General features: G+C 37.4%; 1 long non-coding RNA gene across 1 annotated transcript; it reads left to right on the forward strand.

Moving 5' to 3' along the window:
• The first annotated feature begins 5,414 nt into the window (after window positions 1-5,414).
• Window positions 5,415-11,229, forward strand: LOC123818918. Its single transcript, XR_006785726.1, has 3 exons — window positions 5,415-5,802; window positions 6,967-7,107; window positions 10,984-11,229. It is a non-coding gene; the product is annotated as an uncharacterized LOC123818918 (long non-coding RNA).
• The last annotated feature ends 9,374 nt before the right edge of the window (window positions 11,230-20,603 follow it).

The following is a 20,603-nucleotide window of genomic DNA, read 5'->3' on the forward strand; positions in this document are numbered from 1 at the left end:
GATGGAACTGACTCAGTCATAATGAAGAGGAAGGAGGTGAAAAGAGTGAGGATAACGATGGCAAAAGAAAAGGGATAATTAGGAAGCAAAGTGCCAGGAAAAGTAGGACGTGGGAGTCATAAGAATCTTGTACTCACAAGGAGGGGTATCACCCTGGAAATGCAGCGAGACAATTGTACCTCAGAGACAGGAGAGATGGGAGAAAGGAAAGCAGATTATTTAGCTACTAGTTGCTTTGCCATTCACCTTTTTATGGGCTCCAATTCTGGCCTTCTTGTCTTGTTCTAAACCACTTCTCCCTGGCAACCGGTACACGGAAGTGCTTCTTAACCACATGCAGTTCAACTCCTTCTCCCTGTGCTCCAGGCCCTGTTTCCATGTTGATAACCACCCTCAGAGCATTGATACTTCATGTATGTGACTAGGTTCCATGACTGATCTCTGGCTGAAATTTCCCATGGATACACGACCATGGAAAAGCCATGGATATCCCCATCCTAAATTTCCTCTATTATTTACTCGCCTAAAACAACACACATCCAATCCTGAGGCTGTGACTATTAGGTCATTACCAAATGTTTGAAATGGTTAATTGAGCGAGATGTTTGTATGTGCTACAGTCTAGATTGTTGTGGCCTAAAACATGCATTAATTATCCTCTCAGTCTTCAATGTGAAGCATTGGCATTTAAATTGTTTATGACTTTGGCATCAATAGGTTATATATAATTAACTATTCATAGTCATGTATTGGCATGTACATATATGTACATAATTATATTAATAACAGTTTAGTAGTTTGAAATAAGTTAGCATGTTATTAATATCAAAACTAAGTCTTAAAAATTTATCTTAGTGCCTGGTTGAGTATCTTGCTCATAGGTCTTCAATAAGTTGTCATTTTAGTTAAAAGATAAAAACTACTTTTCTAATTAATAAAGAGACTTGGGAGTCTTTATTGAAACTGGTATAAAAATTTGGAAGGAAATAGACAGTAAAGTGTTATTTTAGTTATACGAGAAGCTTGGACCAATTTAGTTGTGAGTGATGTGCTTCTGAAATCGAAGTTGCACATCTACTTCTCCCTTATGGCATTTAGTAATCATTTAAAAATAGAATAATGTGGAATGAAGCCTAAATAATAAATATAGTTGCTCTATTGTTCATAACTCTGTGTTTAAATATTAGTGGATACTTTTCAAATGAAAAGAAGATGGTTTAATTAGATGCTGTTATCTTTCTAATTTTACTGGCAATTTAAAACATAAAATAAAATTTCCTGACTTAAAAACAAAGGTCATTTAATTTCCTTTGCTTTACTCAGTAATTTTTAATACTTTAATAAAAAATAACATGCTAAAATTTATATAGACTTCCTCCATTTTAATCTCTTTACCTTATTAAATATACTCTCCTTACTGATATTAAATATAAAAATGAACCATGAATCACTTTTTAAAAAATAATATACAATCAGTTATAACTTCAAGTGTCATAAATGCAAAAGAAAGCTATTGGAATCTGATTTTTGTGGCAAAGAATAACATCTCGATGCTGTTTTTACAAATAAAGCTGATTCTTCTACATGCATATGTATAGTATAATATAATATATATGTGGAATACAGTAAATGTAATAATGTATACCTATACCTAGTATTTTTACTCAACAACAAGGATCATTCATTCACTTAATTATCACAGGTTGACTGCTGATAATATATGAAGTACTGTGCTGGAGAAAATGATTTGACATGTAACATAACTGAGGATTTGACATAACAAAGTGTTTTTACATCAACTTCATTGTCTTTGAACTCTTCTGATGAAGAAAACCGTAACCTTCACATTTTGTTCATGCATGGTATAGTTGATCTCATATGGGTTTTGACTCCAGATTAACCCGATTTCAAATAACAGTTGTGTTACTTAGTGGATATGTAATTGATGTTAGTTACTTAAACTTTTCAAGCCTCAGTTTGCTCCTCTGTGGAACAGCAACAATAATGTAGTTGGGATTTTTTTTGGGGGGGTCATTATTGCATGATGTTTACACACACATCCACACACTGCTTAGCATGATAACTAATAAATCATAAGTACTCCTCAAAATGCAATTCTCTTTTTTAAGTCTACTCCCAAGGACATTTAGAGAGAGAGGAAGGGAGGAAAAGAGAGAGTGAGAGAGAGAGAAAAGGAGAGATGTGAGAGAAACGTCAATTGTGAGAATGGTTCCCTTCTCATACAGGTGCTGACAGGGGAATCGAACCATTGAACCTGCAGCCTGCAAAAGGTAATTCTTAATAAAACTCAATACTATAATTCAGCAAAGATCACGTACGATGATGCCATATTAGTTTTTTAGAGCCGCAGTACAAATGACCATAAATGTAGCAGCTTAAATGACACAAATGTGTGGCGTTACAGTTTTATAGGTCATGACTCCGACACGGTCTCACCTGGCTAAAATCGGAAGGGCTGTGTTTCTTTCCAGAGGCTCCAGGGGAGACCCTGTTTGCTTGCTGATCTAGCCACCTGCGGCCCCTGCATTCCTTGGCGTGTGACCTCTTTTAAGAAGGCAGTGAGGGGAAGAGGTGGGTGATGGTACGAAAAGAGGTACAAAGTTCAAGGTATAAAATAAATAAGCAAGGGGATGTAGTAAACAGCACAGGAAATACCGTCAATAATGCGATAACCGCATGGTGACAGAGGGTTACTATTGCGGTGATCACATCAGGATGTATATAAATGTCGAATCGCTAGGTTATACACCTGAAACAAGTATAAAATTGTATGCCAACTTTACATTAATAAAAAATTTCAAAAATAAAAAATATAGGCAGGAACAGTAGATGAGTCCTTACATTCATCTCTGCCCACGGCTAAAAAAGATTCACCACTTTTAAGACATGTACTTAGAATGGACCCCCACAGTCAATCCAGGATAATCTCCCCTCAATCATATCTGCAAAGTCCCTTTGCCATGTGAAGTGACCATCAGTGAGCTATGATTCTGCCTACTGCGGGTGCAATGGGACCACTGGAAGGCACCCACACTGTGGCACAAAGGGCAGGGACTTCAGTGTCACTGCTGCTTATACAGGCCATTCCTGGCAACATGTAAGCCAATTCTAGAGAGGCTTCCCATTTTTCCCCTACCTGCATGAACGCATGCTTAGAATAAGTTCTATTACTTTAGAAACAATCATAGCACTCTGTAAGGGAACAGTGTGCAAGTAGAATCAGAAGTAAAAATAAGTTCACTTATGCTGAAAATCCTGGGCTCTCTGAAACTACCTTCATCACATGATCACTACATCCTACGTCTGCAACTACCTGGAGCTTCATTGTTTAACCATTTTATGTTTTCTGGCAATGGCACATTGCATGTCCTTGTAAAGTCTTGGCAAGATGACCTAACTGGTTTGGGCAGCTTCACCTGGATAAAGTAAACGGATGATTCTCAGTGGATCCATAGTTCAGTCAGGCCCCTCTGTCACATTTTCATCTCATAAACAAAAGATACGGTAAAAATTTTAAATAAATCATTTCACCGCTATATTGAATTCCTTTCTTCTTATAAAGGAAACAATACACTTGCCATTTTAATAAGCCTTAAAATCAAATGGAAAATCCATTTGACCTAGTCTTAAAGTCAAAAAATTGAAAGCAACTTCATTCAAAGTTTACTATATAATTTTTATATATATCTACAAAGTTTCAGACATTATCTTAGGCACCAGAGCCTTGACAGATGAAATGAATAATCTTTACTGCACTCAAAGAGGCTACACTATAGCAAAAGTTAAAAACCCTAAATACTCTACCATCCCTCATTTAAGCAATAAGGAACAGAATTTGAAAATGATTTAAATGTGACCAGTTCTACCTTTGATGCATAATCCACCTTCACATCCAATAGAGTAGAATTCCTTAGCCAGATTGGGGTTTTGAGATTAGAGAGGTCAGGCCATTCAGAAGAACAGCGACTCCAGTTATCCTGGTGATCCAAGAGAGAAAGGGGTGCGAAAGGTAGCAAGCGCACTAAAATACCAGAGGGGCAATGACAGATGTCGCTAGGACTCCCTTGTCAAACACACTGGTTTGTCGTCTCAGCTCAGCTTGTGAGCTGACGATCTTTGCCCAACTGCTGGACTGTTCTAAGCTTCAAACACCCCATTCGCAAAGCACGGAGGCAACGTGGCATCAAGGGTAAGAAGCCAGCCTTCTGGCTTCAGAACCCATTCAGGGTTTTTTCAGTGTGGTTCTGCTGTCTTCAACCTGGGCAAGCTTGAACACATCACATCCTGCAATGTCAATCCAATTAATATGGGAATAATAATATCTATCGCAAATGTTTGTTGTCAGAAGTAAATGGGGATAGAGGAAAAGGAAAAAGGACTCCCGGACAGGGACAACAGTGTGGTGATTGATGGGGGGTGGGCGTACAAGGGGACTGAAAAAGAAGTACATGGAGTATATGGAACAGGTGGGACAGTGTCTGGTAGCAGGACGCAGCCCATAGATGGTAACTAGCATGATGACAAGTAGTTTGCAAGTGTACTTCAAATAATAATAATAAATGCAAGTCAATTTCCACATAAATGGCCTTGTTATGAATGCCTGCATTTTAATCATAATTCTGCATTTTCAAAGTTTCTGTAACCATGGACTCTGCCCTCATGCCCCAACAACGGTATGGTTAATTTTTCCCTATTTCAGAAAGTGGTAATTTGACTTTGAAAAGGTCCACATGGTTCAGGATCATATATTAAAGTGGAAATGAAGAAAGAATTCAAACTCAGTGACCCCCTGGCTCTCTGTTCACTGCCTTACCTGTTAAATTATATCACCTTGGCAGTTTAACAGTACACTGAAAACATTTTCAAGGGAGAATATTTATATACACAACTCTTGACACCATAAATATTTATCTGAATTTACCCTGCTCCAGGCCAATCAACACCTTATGAAACTTATGATTTAAAAGGCTTGGGTTTTTATTCACGCAATGTTAATATAATGGAAAACAATTCAGTATCTCCAGCAGGAATGATTTTACAGGCATTAAGCAGGTGGAAGACTACATAAACTTTACCTTTCTTGACATTTCAAAATAACGAATATAGTTTGAAAGCATGCACATTTTGTATCATTTAAATAGTGGTACTATTAATGATAAACAAGGTTTGTAAGTAATGTGACTTTGAAGCGTTTTGTTTACGTTGCATTAGGTCCGTGTGCACTTTGATAAATGCTAATGGCAGGTACCAACATGCATTCCTTTCATTGCAGTGGTGGAACATTCTGTACTATTCCAAATAACCCTTTTAACCTTGTGAAAAATGAATAAGAAACTAGAAGGTGTAGAGCACTAAAGCATAATAAGAGCAGAAATAAGTGAGCTCAGCTCCAGTTCATTCTCAGGCTACACAGAGAGAAATCATGCCGGGCAAGTACATTTCCTGAGGGCCTTTACTCTTCCATGGCACTTTCCCCTTAGACTAGTCAATAGAGAATGTCCTTCTTTTTTACTACTCACGGTTTCATAGCAGTTGTCTGGCTTCCTCTCTTATCTGATGTGTTTCTGTACTGCCATACTGAATTGGAAATATGATTAGGAAGTAGTTACTAATCTATTCCACAAGTATGCTTTTAGCACCAGGTGCCATTTATGATAATACACAGGACAGCTGTCCCTGTTCTCCAGAAACTTACAGTCCAGTGGCGGAAGCAGAAAACTGAGGAGGAGATTTCAATACAAACAAGCAAAGGCAGGCACTGTGATAAGGTCTAAGGCATGGGTAAGTAGGGTGTTGTGGAAATATACGGAAGTAAAGTGTAAATAACCCCAAGGATTCTAATGCTAGGCAGAGGGCACCTACTGAGCAAGGCACTGAATTAGGACACTATGGAACACAAATTTAGTGCCCAAGTGCTTCACTGTGATTTGGACTCCCTTTCCTTTTCTCTAAAACCAAACTGCTCCTTCCTAGAGCTAAAACTTACTAGGTGCAATGCTAAATTTGTTTTCTCTTCCTTTTCTCAATCTTAGTCCTCACCCCCTGCATTCTCTCTCTCAGCAAACGGCCGTAACTCATTCAATTACTAAATTTAAATTGGAGGCAGGGGCATGCTTAGGGGTCCTTCCTGCCACTCCTCTCACTCTACAACCATAGAACAATGTTTGGGAAGGTGAGTGAGACGAGTTCATGAAGATTTTGTGTCAGAGGGCTGAAAACCATGGGCATTATCCTGTAGACAATTGTGAGTCATTAAATCATGCTCAGCATTGCCTTGTCATATGAGTAAATGAGAGAACATATTTAAAATTTACTTAGTAAAAATATGCATTGACTGATTTTAATAATTGCCTAGGAAACATTATAAAGGAGAATATTTTTTTAAATCATAGAGTATATCCTAGATCCAAATATTAATTGGAGGACATCATTGATCCCATTTGAGGATATACACACATATTTAATATATACACATATATATACACACACGTGTATGCATATATAGAATATTCTAAAGCCAAATATGAATGACCATAATTTTTTGAAATTAGCATACCAGATGACACACATAAAGTAGTGTTTTTTAAAGTGGTTATTTCAGTGGGCAGTATTGATAAGCATTTGCAAGCAAGGACTCTTGCATCAAACAGGACTTCATTGACATACTACCTATACAGCTAGCCTGCTGTGTGACCCACAGGGAATTTAGCTTTGCTGAGTTTCAACATTCTCATCTTCAAAATGCATATAAATCAAACCTTTCAGATTTTTTATGAGGGTTCCATAAGGTAACATAACTGAAGCACTGAATATATGCTAAGAATTCAACGAATGATTGCTACAACTGTACTCATGTCCAGATGGAAGCCAAGGAAGAGAATGGCATTTTGCCTAAGAAGGGGTAGTTTTAAAGCTTCATTTGTTTTGGGATTTTTTTTTTTTTAGCATTTAAGGGAATGATAATCCTTCAAAATGGGAAGTCTAAAGGATGTTTTCAGCAGAATGAAAATAACTCCAGAGGAAAGGCCCAAGTGGAAGAAGAAGAATCATAAGCAAAGACACCAATGAATTTACAATGAAATCTAAGTAAGTATTGAATATATATAATAATAAAAATCCATAATTTCTCAAATTAAAAATGTAACAGAACTAAATCAGATAAATCAGTGGTAGGTAAATTGGAAAGAAGGTATGATCAGAGTTAAAGCATTCTAAGGTATTTTTATTTTTCAGGAGGAAAGTGAGTATTTTTATAATTCTAAACTTTGTTAAATATGCAGTTTAAAATAAATAGGAAAACTTCTAGGAGACAAGACACAAAAAGCAAAACTGCTAAACAAGTTGAGAGAAAAAATGATAGAAATTAGAGGAAGTAAGCTCAGTTTAAAAGAAGACAAGAAAGGTAAAAGAAATACACACACCTATAAAAACAAAACAAAAGTTGATACAGTTATGGTGGTACTTCAAACATAATGTACACTATGAAATATTATGATTAGAAAAGTAGAAACATTCAACATTAATGAGTTTAGCATGCAACCCCAACATTCAGATAAAGAACAGAAATGAAAACAAAAAAAGAGGAAAGGAATATCAAAGATGAAATCATAACTTAATAAAAAGAATCAACAAAGCCAAAGTTGAAAAGATTTGTAAAATCTAATGATACAAGGTGGGGCAAAGGTAGGTGTACAGCTGTGAGTGTGAAAAATACAGTTTTTCTTATATTATTATATATTAATTATTGTGTTATTTTCCATAAAAACAACTGTAAAACTACTTTTATTCCCCCAAAGCAAACTTTACACTTAAAGGCTAAATGTTGAGTGTTTTCTTTTTAAGATAAAGCAACTTTATTACACAGATAATCATTACAATCACCTCTATTACTAAAAAAAGTAAAATAAAATTGCACTCAAGTTTATGTAAAACTTGAGTGCATACTCAAAAATCAGTTTTAGACAGATTAAAGACTAAAATTTGTTAGGTTTTGAAGACAGTCTGGGAGCATATCTTTATGACTTCAGATTGGGACAGATTTCTTAAGACTCTAAAAGCTTAACCTATAAAGAAAAATATTGACAAATTCAACTTCATTAAATTTTCAGATTTGTGTTCATCAAAAGATGCTATAAAGGCAACAAAGTAAGAGCCAGGAAATAAAGTATTTGCTGCATGTATAACTGACTAAGGACTAGTGTGCATACTACATAAAGAATGTCTACATATCGGTATGAAAAAGGAAATCCAATGAGAACAAGGGCAAAAAGGCCCATCCTCAAGTTTCACACGCAATCATGGAAGAGGTCACATTTTACTACATAACCACAACGTCATCTGGTTTCCTAGCTCCTTCAAATCGAAACAAGATTGATTCAAACTCCCATTTCATGCATTGTGGGTATTTAAAGCCTTCCTTAAATACATCTAGATTCTTGTGAATGGAAGAGGTAAAGGGTATGTCTTAAGGGGTATGTCTTAAATCCTCACAGTCTCCTCTGATATAATTTTCTGACTCCAGGTTAAATTTTTCATGCTCCTTCATGGTTTTCCTTTTAAAAAAAATACAATTGATACACAGCATTGTTTTAGTTTTAGCTGTACAGCAGAATGATTTGGTATTTGCATATATTGTGAAACCATTACAGAACAGAAAGAGTTTGACCACTTGGCACTAACAGAGCCAAGCACTAGACACTGAGAACTGCAGTGGAGAAATATTGGCTATTTTATTATGAACGAGACTACCCAGGAGAACAGGAAGCTAATGTTCAAATGCCTGAACATTCCAATGGTGCGTAGGTTACAGATTACATAGTGCAAGATAACAAGCATCTTGGTTAGGAAATTTTGGGTTGTGCTGGGAGCAAATTTGTCAGTGGTAAGCTAAGAGTAATAAATCATTTCTTCAGGCCCCAAGGACAGTTCTGAGCTCTTTTCTGGCATCCCTCTGTCTAGTCTCTTGGGAAAGTAGCCAGCAGATCTTCCCATCCTTGGGCTCAGGAACTGAAGCATAACTTACTCAAGATGTTATCTTTAGCCCACCAGAACTCCACACTGTGTGGCCATTTGTCAGGCTGTCTTCTGCTGCCTTGGGGGATGTTGATGATTTGGGAGGGAAAGTAGATGGGGCGGGGGGAGAGAGAAAGAGAGAGAGAGAGATTTCAAGAAAGATGATTTCTAGAGCAAGGATTTAAAATTAAGTTTAATCCCAATCAGAAGAATCCTTGGTTTCAAAATGATCACCATAGAAAGTCTAGCTAACATCCATCACCACACACAGTTACCATTTTTGTTGTTGGAATGAGAACTTCTAGGATCTCCTCCAGAGAGCCATAGCCTCAGGTCTCCCCCCACCCTCTCGAATGTAATTCCCTGAGAGGAATTCTAGTGCCAGCTGCTGACATAACAAATGTTCACCCTGTTGTATTTAAAAGAAAGAATAAGACAGGCACTAGGACCCATAGTAAGTAATGGTCTTTGTAAAGATAACTCATACTTTGTGATTTGGGGGAACACTCAAATTTTGAACACTCTGTTAAAAATTAATTTGAAAGGTGAGCTATATTAGACCATACCCCCACATATTTAACTTTTTGACTATATTGTGAGAAATTATTATTTGTCTAGACATGTCTTTTGGAGTCCAGTATTTTAATCCATTCCTTCTATTAGTATCATCAACCTATTTACATATCTATCTATCCTTCATATAACCCTAGGTGACTTCAGATTAGAAATCTGTTTTCTTTCTTAACATAGTTAAATGCTATTTATTTTCACGTGAACTTTATGAAGTATATTTTTTTCCATTGAAGAACATCTGTGTTTTAGGGTTGACTGATTACTATATTTTACAAGTAATTCTTAAAGTTGATTTTTAAAAATTAGACACACTCTGTAGACCCGTAATCTTTGATCCCTCTTCCTCATCTCCAGCCCTGAGCCCTGAGCAGTTTTCATTAGTGTGGTATCCACTGTGGGTGCCGCCATCTGCCCATCTCCAGATAACGGCTGGTTAGGATCGGAAAAGGGTGACCAAAGTGACTGTGATTAGTCATGACTGTGATTGACAAGTTTCCTAAACCACTTCCTCTTCAGGTAATACTGTCCCTTGCTTCTGTGACTTCCTCATTTCACACAGCACTTAAAATTATTCTCAAAAGCAAATGACATTCCAGTGACAAAAAGAAGAGCAAACAACAAAACTTAAGTCAAACATTTAAAAGGATTACCATTATAAATACTTGCAACAAAGTGTAAGTCACTTTTATTATTGAGGTGGGATTGAACTTGACTCTAAACAACGGTATCAACATTCATGCTCCTGTCCCTTCAATACCTCACTTCTCTTTCCGTGTGTTCACCGTCTTGCCTTAGGCTACCGCCCATACACCGCTTGGGAAGTGACAACTAGCAAAACTCCCAGGCATAGCCGTTTCTCTCCCCAGCTTTCTAGAACTTCTCTTAAACAGTCTTCACTATAATGATGTTTACAAATGTAGACATGGAAAGTTAGTTGGCTGCCCAAAGGAAAATAAATTTCTTATTACGTGATTTTAAGACTTCTCATTCTGAGACTAGAGCACCATCCATGTGAGAAAAGGAAAATTACCACAAGCTAACGTTGATCGCGGTTACTTCTGACAAAAAACAAGACCTCCCTGTCACCTTATTTCCCTGCAGCCACAGGGCCATAACCATAAACCAGTCAAAGCTTTGTTTAGAAGAACAGCAAGGCTCACCTAAAGAAGTGATTAAAAATTCAGCCTGCAGTGACCCATTTAGAAAATTTCAAGTCTTCTAAATTCCAGTATGGCAGGAATATGTTAAAGAGTTATACCCGTGGTAGAATTTAGGATACTCTGTTTTCTTTGACAGAAAAGTAGATGAGAATAGAAAAAAATAAATTTTAAAGCTTCCCAACTATTTTAGCTTTACTTGTCTCTTTTCTCACCCAAGAACACATAAACAGGAAGCAGAAAAACTACATAAGTGAAGAGTGAAGACAACAAATTACCTCCTTCAGGATCTGAAAATGACCCCTGAAACTGAGTGCTGCCACCAAGCCAAGAACAAGATCATCATTGCTCTTGACAAGACATGCATGGTTTTTCACAGTGACTACTAATTTTTTTAGTCTTAAAATTAGCCATCAATCTAGAAATGAATCCCATGGTTTTCAAATAAATCATTTGTTTTTAAAAAGTACTAGTTTTTTTTTCTGAAAAAGCTACATATAGTATGATTTCAAATACATGACATTTCAGGGGGGAAAGTAAAACTGTGGAAATAGTAAAAACACCCGTGGTTGTCAGGCGCTTGGGGGGAAGGGAGGGATGGATAGGTGCAGCACAGGATTTTTAGGGCTATATGTTCTTAACGGCAAATTCATGCCATTCATTACACATTTGTCAAAATCCTTAGAATGTACAGCACCATGAGTTAACCCTAATGTGAGTGAGGGATCTAGGGTGATAATGATGTGCCAGTATAGGTTCACCAGCTGTAACAAATGTGTCTTTCTGGTGTTGGATGTTGGTAGTGGGGGGACTGTGCAAGTATGGGGGTCAGAGTATATGGGAAGGCTCCGTAATCTCAACTCAAATTTGCTGTGAACCTAAAACTTCTGTGAAAACAAAGCTGATTAAAAAAGTGTAGTGGGGAGCTCAGAAAGTACTGAAGTAAGAGATGGCAGTTACTGTTCTACAAAACCTCATATTAAGGAATCATAAGTAATTGCAATAAATATCTTAAAAGGAACTATAAATGACACCAGGAATAAAGGTTAGCCTCAAACGGAAATTCTTCTACAAAAAAACCATAACCACGTGAATGCATGCAAAACAGAAGCGTTACAAAGTCCTGTGTGTGAGTCTCTGCATGAGCTCTGTTGTAAGAAGAGGTTACAAGAGAAGTGGACCTGTTCAGTGTGTCCAGCTTGTAAAGGGAACTGTGCTTTAGCAATAAAACTTCCTCAACTGAACTTTTAAGTTTGAATCTATTATTTTTTTTTCAATGGTGTTGAGTCAGTTCCTCTCTGTAATCTTGTTCTGAGAAGCCAGAACTTTGAGAGGTTCAAAAGGCTGGAAGGTCAGGTTGTCCCAGCGTTTCAGAATGTGCACGCTGACGTAACACTCAGCTACTTGGAAAGAAAAAGCAACCTTGTTTGAGGCAGCCTCATGGAATAAACTCAAAATCTATGTTCCCTTTTTCTTTTTTACTTTCGCATCCATTTAAAAATGTCTTTTAACAACACACCCTTCAAGTAGCCATCTTAGGAATTATCATCTTCATTGAAAGGGCCTAAGAAAATGGAGAGGGTTAGCGACAAGTTCATACAGGCCGTCTAATACCAAAAGAATATGTTGGAGAATAAAAATTGATGGACAAATTACCTCTGCCTCCATGTATATAAAAACATGGAATTATTTCTTATGTCACCAACTTAACACTTTGCATATTCTTCATATGATAAGTTCCTTAAAATAAGTCTATCTTGTCCAAAGGAATTAATGGCTCCTCAATCCATACCCTCTTGTTTAGTGTTCCATGCTCTGTAAGCTCTCTAAACAAGTTATTCTAATAATACTATTTAAATACTCTAAAACTAGACACTTCGTAATGTATATCTCTACCGTATGGAGTGAAAATAACTTTAGAGTACTTCTGCTTTCCAGTGAGATCATTAGGGGGAGAGAATAAGTTAAGCACTTCCTAAGGTCCTCTAGGATGCACAGGTATTTGGGGTATGCATATGAATACTTTAGGAGATGTTTAATTGGAGTCAAGTTCTGGAAAGTTGGATGCCTAAAAGGTCAAGAATGGGAAACCGCTGTAAGGAGAATAAAGAATGTGACTGAATACAGAAAGAAACTGTAGGGCATGTGAGTATAAATTTTAAAACTACCTACAAATGAGAAATAGAAAACAATGCCAGTTTCAGGTTCAATTAAAACAGCTTTCACAATTTCTAGCTATCACACATGAGCAGAAGAACGCTGAGTATGAAACATTACTCAGTAAAAAAATATAATTCTTAAAGAAAGAACACTTTGAAATTATATCACTTTCACAAAGCTTCAAAAATAATCTTACCATGTAATTTATAAAAGTACAAAACTATCCAATATCCTCTAGTCCAGTAGAAAGGAAACACACCTAAAGCTTATTTTTTATATATATATATTATATATATTATGTTTTTGTATGTATATATAATATATATAATGTGTATGTATGTATGTATACATATACATATGTATGTATACATAATATATTATGTATATATAATATATATATTCTTTTCTATTTCTTATTGGCCAAATTTTAACCATAAGAAATTCTAAAGTCATTCAATTCTTCTAAAAAATACATAAAATAAAATATTCTATATTTCAATGTATTCACACCATTTCAGAAAAATAAATAATTGGAATGGATTATGTTGATCTAAGAGCTCAGATACCAGCAAGAGCAGAAGGAGAGATTGACGGCTAAGAACCTTTTTCTATCTCCCAACACTACCATGAATGATAGAGCTAAGTCACAAATCAAAGAGATATAATGCAATTTACAGTATTTTTGAAACATATCATCCCATTCTTTAAATCCTGAGAATGACAGAGCATTTATTCTTTCATGAAATTATGTTCACAATGAAAGCTTTCAAAGAAAAACAGAGAGAAATGTTCTAGACACAGGCTGGTCTTCCCACTTCCGATTTTGTGGGGCTGAATTCTCATGCCACCCCGATCCCTTACTGCCCCAAGCTCTGCTTTTTGGCAATCCAGGCGATCCAGGTGATACATATAGAATGCATTCTACATCTTATTGTTCTCTGGTGTTCTAGAGAATACAACCGGAGGATTCACCCCTCATCAGCGCTAGGGGTTAGGCCCCTCGACAGAGAGGTCTGAAGGTTGTCATGAAGGCTGAGAAGGCCTGAGGAGAGGGCAGGCGATGTGCTCTCCAGCCTTCCAGCTTCCAAGACGCCAGCTCTGCCTCGGCCTTCTTCACTGGGCCTCAGCGTAAGTCTTGTTTCAAGAATTGGTTCAGCTGCCTCACAGGGTTCAAAAGCCCTGTCCTAGAGAACTTGATCTGTGCATTCAAACTCATTTGGTTGACTGCCTTGTTTCTATACTCATTAATATACTGGGGAAAACTGGCTTATAGATCTTTATAGATCAGCAATAGAGAGCAAGAGACTAAGTGAAAGAATCTAATCAATCTAAAATAGGCTGAGTCGCTCCAAGTATTTCATAAAGAAATTTTAAAAATAGCGGGTGTCACTTGGGGAAACCCTCGGCATAGTTTATAAAAGACATTTCCTAATTCTCACCTTCAAAAGTTTATTCCCCTTCTACTCACATGTCTTCTGATGCCTGATATCTTGTGTTTGCTGTTTTTGTGTCCACATTTGTCCTGTTATCTGAATGGCTTACTTTTTTCTATTGACGTTAGTAAGTTGCTATTTGCAATGATAAAGACTTCTTATTAATGTATTATCTTATTACTTAAAGGCACAGGAGTGTGATTTTTGAGATATGGAAGAAAAAATGCATCGGAATCAAACTTTTAAGAAAAATTGACTCTGGCAAATTTTGTAAAGACTCTCAAAGTATAAGGTATGTCTGTTTATTTTCCAACAAGTATTCATGGTGCTTTTACTGAAATTCATACAGGCATGTAAAGGACACTCCAAGGAGACTCAAAATCGCAGGGCAGAGGCGTAGCTGGTGCAGTTGTAATTACCAGCCTTGGAGACCCAGACTCTCAATTCTGTCCATTTACTCAGAAGGAGGGGGCTCTGTAATGCAAAGCAAAGATCTCAGAAAGTGGCGTCAAAGACACAGGCTGGAGTTCTGGCTACACCTCCTATCAGCCATTTGTGTTCTTAAGCAAGCGACTTAATCTCCTAGAAAATAAAAAACAAAAACAAAGAAAGGTCAAGAAATAATACCTGCCTCACCAGGGCTGTTGCGAAGGCCAGATGAGACGGTGCGTATAAAAGGATTTTGTACAGGATCCTGGGCTAAACACGTGTTGGTTAGATTGGCTTCTGATGGAAGGGAGAGTCCCGGGAGAAAGGAGACTTCTACAAGCCAGTGGGCACCCAGCAGGGATTCCCTGCAGGCAGCCTTTGAAGGCTGATAAGCATCTCCAACAGCTGTGCAGGAGAACACAAGGACCTAGAGAAGGGGCAAAGGTCACGCCCTTTGCCCTTCTGCTCTCAGCTCAAAGAACATCTGCTAAAGATCCCCTGCAGGGAAATACAGCTCTAAGGACAGAGGCCCAGGGAATAATTTGGGGATCCCAACTCCAAGAGCCCTAACAACCCTGAAGCAGCTAGCTTTGGACCCTAAATTTATTTTAGTTGTTTCATATTACTTTAATTAATTCCGCTTTATTTTCTACTCTGCTGGAATTTAAAAGTTATATGTAACATATGTACAAGAATATTTGTAATTTATAATCTTTGTTCATTTATATATTATATAGTTATGCTAAATGTGCACATATACTATAGACATCTGTGATATATACCTCTAAATAACATGTGGGTTGCATATCTAAAGGGGGAAAAATATCTGGAATAATATTTATCATGATATTAGCAATGTTATCCCCTGGAAGATGAAATTATGAGTGACTTATTTTCATTTTGCTTATCTCTATTTTTTCAAGTGTTTCCTTTGAAAACGAAATTTTCTGAGAATGAGAAAGTCACAATAGAGCTTCTAATTAAAATCTATTGCCTGTGTTAGTTCAGTCTGTTTTAATTTATCTTTTACATTATTAAGTAATTTAATGAACTTTCTTTTTTTAAGTCTATTTTTATTTCAATTGGGCTTTCTCGTAAGTTGCTTACTTTACCTATTTCTCTTACTACTTTTGACCTGTATTTTCTATCATTTCTTCTTATATTTTTTCTTGTCCTTTAGTTCCCCAGCACCATTTGTTGTGTTTTTCATATTCTCCCCTTTGTGGAATATGTCACCCACAAAGCAGAGGATTGTGTCCTTAAGGACTGTTGGTGACTCCACCAAGGAGACTAGACCTTTTCCCTCCCGATTAGCTCAGTGGTCACATCCACTGGCCCCCTACTGTCTCAAAGTAGAACTCCTTAATTTTTCAACTACTAAGAGAAAACTAGAGAGGTTAATAGACTAGAACTATTCAGCAAGCAAATATTAAATCCATCCCTAGCTTCAGTAAAGATGATTTCAAAGCATTAGTACACTTTCAACGAGAGTCTATAAACCTCTGGATCAGGCGTGTCTCCAGAGGATTTACCTGCCTATCTATACCTCCATTCAGGTGTCCTACAAGCAACTCAAAGTCAACATGCCAAAAAGTAATCCACCATTCCCTCACCTCTCCAGAAAAACTGTTCCTCTTTGTCCCCCTTTTCTCCTAAAGAAAGGGAGCTCTGCAGACCCATGATCACTCGAGCCAGTATTAATGACATTGCCATCCAGCCAGGTGCACAGGTCAGAATTTAGGAATTATCCTAAACTCTGCATTCCCCCAGTTCCCATACACAAATATTCTAGTTCTGCCTCTTTAATACTTGACTAGTTCTGTGCTTTCCACAGTGGAATATGAGCACATCCACAGACAGCGATATCATACCGAGGAATATATGAAGGCGCAGAATAAACATAATGAATCTTCCTGGAACACCTTCTTCCCCTTGTCGTCTTCATCATAAGAAGTAATTTAACACATCGAATTTTGCCAGAATAAATGCGTACGTTACATGGAATGCGAGCTGAGCATTATTTTAAAGATGGTGTGTAACGATTCAAAGAAATGTGGGGCTTCTTGTAGGATGCTTCGGGCTCAGTTGCTCTACCCCTAAAAGTTACATCATTATTTCCCTGTGTTGACAGGGTGCTTTGGTAGAAATATTTTAGAATTGTTAACAGTAGTTCTTGTGTCCTTAAGGACTGCTGGTGACTTGACCAAGATGTTCCCTCCGCTCTTCTCCTGCTGCCACAGTCTCTCCTTGTTTCTCTCTAGAGCTTATTGCAATAACCTTTTACCTGCTCAGGCTTTGGCCTCACTTGTCTACAAATAACCCCCACTGTCCTCAAAGTAGCATGTGCAAAACCCTAAACCGATCTTGTCACTTCTTTGTGTGAAGCCATTCAATGGCATCTACTTCATGCAGCATAAAATAAAAGCTCTTTAATATGACATGTGTTGCCCTTCACATCTGACCCCTGACTCCTCGGTGCATGCAGCTCTCCCTCTCCCCCCCGACCCAATGAATTACTCACAGTTCCCCAAGCACATGTCCTTTCACGGACCTGCAATACGCACACAGAGCCTCTCTTGTATCTCCCATTCACTTGCTTAACCTAACATCCTATAGTACTCAGTTCAAGCATCACTTCTGAAAATCCATCCTGGCTCTCCAGAATTGTTCAGGGTGCCATCTCTTTGGTGCTTGCCTTCTTGGTAACTCCCAACCTGAACCCCTGCCCCCTAACACAGAGCTCCATAAAGCAGGGATTGTATGTTGTTCATCTCTGAAGTCTATTCTGCTTTGTAGTTTCCTTGAGACAATTGCTCAAGGATGCTCTCGTTTGCACCAGCAGGTCTCAAATGCGGCCATGGGCAACTGCATCAGAATCACCTGGAGTATTTTTTACATTTAAGGGTTGCTTGGCCTTCCCAATTTTGGTTCAATAGTTGTAAATGAAAGCCCTAAGAACTGTATCAGAAATTTTTAAACTATAATGATTTTAAAACTCCCTTGGTCATTCCAATGTGGCTTGTCTATGAACTGGAAGTTGGGCCCATTGCATTCCACCACAGTGGTCATCTTGATAGGATTTAAATGCTAAAACAACAACAACAACAACATAACACTATTTATTAAACCATTTCCAATGCCTTCCTAAAACATGTTAATTTAACAGTATTCTATTTACTTGAGTGTGTTATTTCTGCAGTTGGCTATCTTTCATTATACATTAAATATTAGTATTGATTTTAATAAGGTGTCTGTTTCTGATTCTGTCTCTAACTTTTTTGAGAGCTCCTTAATATAGGTTCAAACTCCCTAACTACTGTGACTTTGAGAGTTGTATATCATCCATTTACTAAAATAACCTAGAAATTCATTTTCAGTGCAGTAAGCCAATCAGAGAAAGACAAGTGCCATATGATTTCACTTACGTGTGGAATCTAATGAACAAAGTAAAGTAACAAACAGAATAGGGACAGACTCACAGAGACAGAGAACAGATGGACAGCTGTCAGAGAGGAGGGGATTTAGAGGCTGGGTGAAAAAGGTGAAGGCATTAAGCAAAAAAAAAAAGTCTTATAGGCACAGACAAAAACATGGTGATTAGCAGAGGGAAATGGGGGTGGGAGGAGGTAGAAGAGAGTCAAGGCAGGATAAATGGTAATGGGAGGAGACATGACTTGGGGTAGCCAACACTTAATACAGATGATGTATTATGGAATTGTACACCTGAAACCTATATAATTTTATTAACCAATGTTGCCCCAATAAGTTCAATAAAAATAATAAATAAAGCAAAAATCCATTTTCAAAATAGCTGCATGGATGTTAAAGGTGGAACTGGGTCTTTTTCTTTCAGCGTAGAACCTCCTAACATCTGCCGACGGCTTTTCTGCTGAGTTTCTGCCATTGGTCCCTTCACAGCAGGAGATGGAGATGGTTCAGTGCATGCGATAAACAATCCCCCAACAGTAAACAAGAACGCAGACCATCTCAGACCGGGAGTTCTTCTAACACCATTCAAAGTTAACTTCCATCAGTCACCTCGGTTTTGAAAACAGATAGATATGTGGGGTGTGACACTAAGTAAAGTGACTTTTTAAAAACAAACCTGCCACATGTCACAAACCAAAGTAAGTGTTGTCTCTTTTGTAATATTTGTCTCCAAGGGATGTTTTAGATATTTTTCCCTTGCTATAACTTAAGATTGTGAATCATTTTTTGAAACTAAAAGGAAATAACTTGAAAATGCAAAGGAGACACACTATGTATTTAACAGATTTGAATTTTGAAAATGGCCAAGAAGTACATTGCACTGATAAAAAGCTGGAAAAAAAAAGCAAGAATATACATCTATATAGTGAAAGTAACTTTTGGTCTAGTTTTATTCAGTTATGAAGCCAATTGCAAAAGTATATATCTAAAAAGCTTTAGAAAATGGTACTACCATTTGAGTAAGAATAAAGCTTGCTATCATGTATTCTGTTTTGATAATATTTATTTGGATTTTCATACACTCGAAGGTGAGTAAACTCCATCACATATCTTTAGAGATATACTACATATATCTCTAAAGTATAGAGATTGTTGGTATAGAAATTGTTGGTTTAACATTGAACTTTTTAACTACTTCATATGTTTATATAATTCCAAAATTATTTTTTTAAAAAGAAAGGAAAAAGGAAGCTTTTCCAGTTTTCATGAGGATAGCCAAACCAACAGATGGCTCCTGTTCTTCTCCCAGTCCTGTTCTCCGTGTAGATTTTCATTTTCCACAGTGTTCAAAGCAGTTCTTCATTTCAAAGCAAGACTTTAGAAAATGGAATATTCACAATACTAAGTAAAGGAACTACTTTCGTAGAAGGCAAAAGGTTCTTAGCATGATAAAAAATAGGCTCTATAGAAGGCTTGGGAAATGCAGCATTATATATGAGATGCATCACTGTTGGGTGCACCAACTGTGCTTAGGATGTGAATTATGGAGCACTGGAGGGGGAGAAACCATCCAAATGTATTCTTCAAAGCTACACAGGAATTAAAGCAATTTATGTGACTTTCAACTCAATAAAGTAACACAATGAGAGTTTCATTTATTTCTGCTTTAAAGACATATTTTAGCATAACATCACAAATGTTCATGTAGTAATAATAACAAGAGGAACAACAACAATCATCGGCCCTTTGTATGTAGAAATGAGTAGTGTAGCTACACATGCTGGAAGCTGTAGGAAGAAAATCATGAAGTCAAATTAAGTTTGCAGACGGCACTATTATGCTTTCCCTTTCGGGAATCTTTCAGGGTTCATGGAGCACTGTCTTCCATTTCCCACTCCCTCAGCTTCTCAAGTGTGCACCATTCTCACAGACATTAAACTCCAAGATGGCAGTTGCTCCCTGTCTCCTTCTTGTTCCCTTCTTCCTTCCCAGCAATTCCACAGACCCACTGACTGCACAAGACACGCCACCTCCAGCTCAGTCACGCCTTCAGATTTAGCCATCTACCAGGCCCCTTTTAGCATGAGCTTGACAAGATAATTTTTTAAAAGATTTTATTTATTTATTTTTAGAGAGGGAAGGGAGAGAGAAAGAGAGAGAGAGAGAGAAACATCAATGTGCAGTTGTTGGGGACCATGGCCTGCAACCCAGGCTGGGAATCGAACCTGCAATGCTTTGGTTTGCATCCCGTGCTCAATCCACTGAGCTACGCCAGCCAGGGCTAGAAAAGACACTTTGAAGCTGTCTAGATTCTACAGAGTGTGGGCTTTAGTTTTATGTCACTCTCCTTATTATGCAACATGAAAGTTTTTTTTCTCTGACCCTAAAT

The sequence above is a fragment of the Phyllostomus hastatus genome, unplaced genomic scaffold (genome assembly GCF_019186645.2).
Source record: "Phyllostomus hastatus isolate PE091 unplaced genomic scaffold, TTU_PhHast_1.1 phas_contig_29, whole genome shotgun sequence".
Classification (NCBI taxonomy): Eukaryota; Metazoa; Chordata; class Mammalia; order Chiroptera; family Phyllostomidae; genus Phyllostomus; species Phyllostomus hastatus.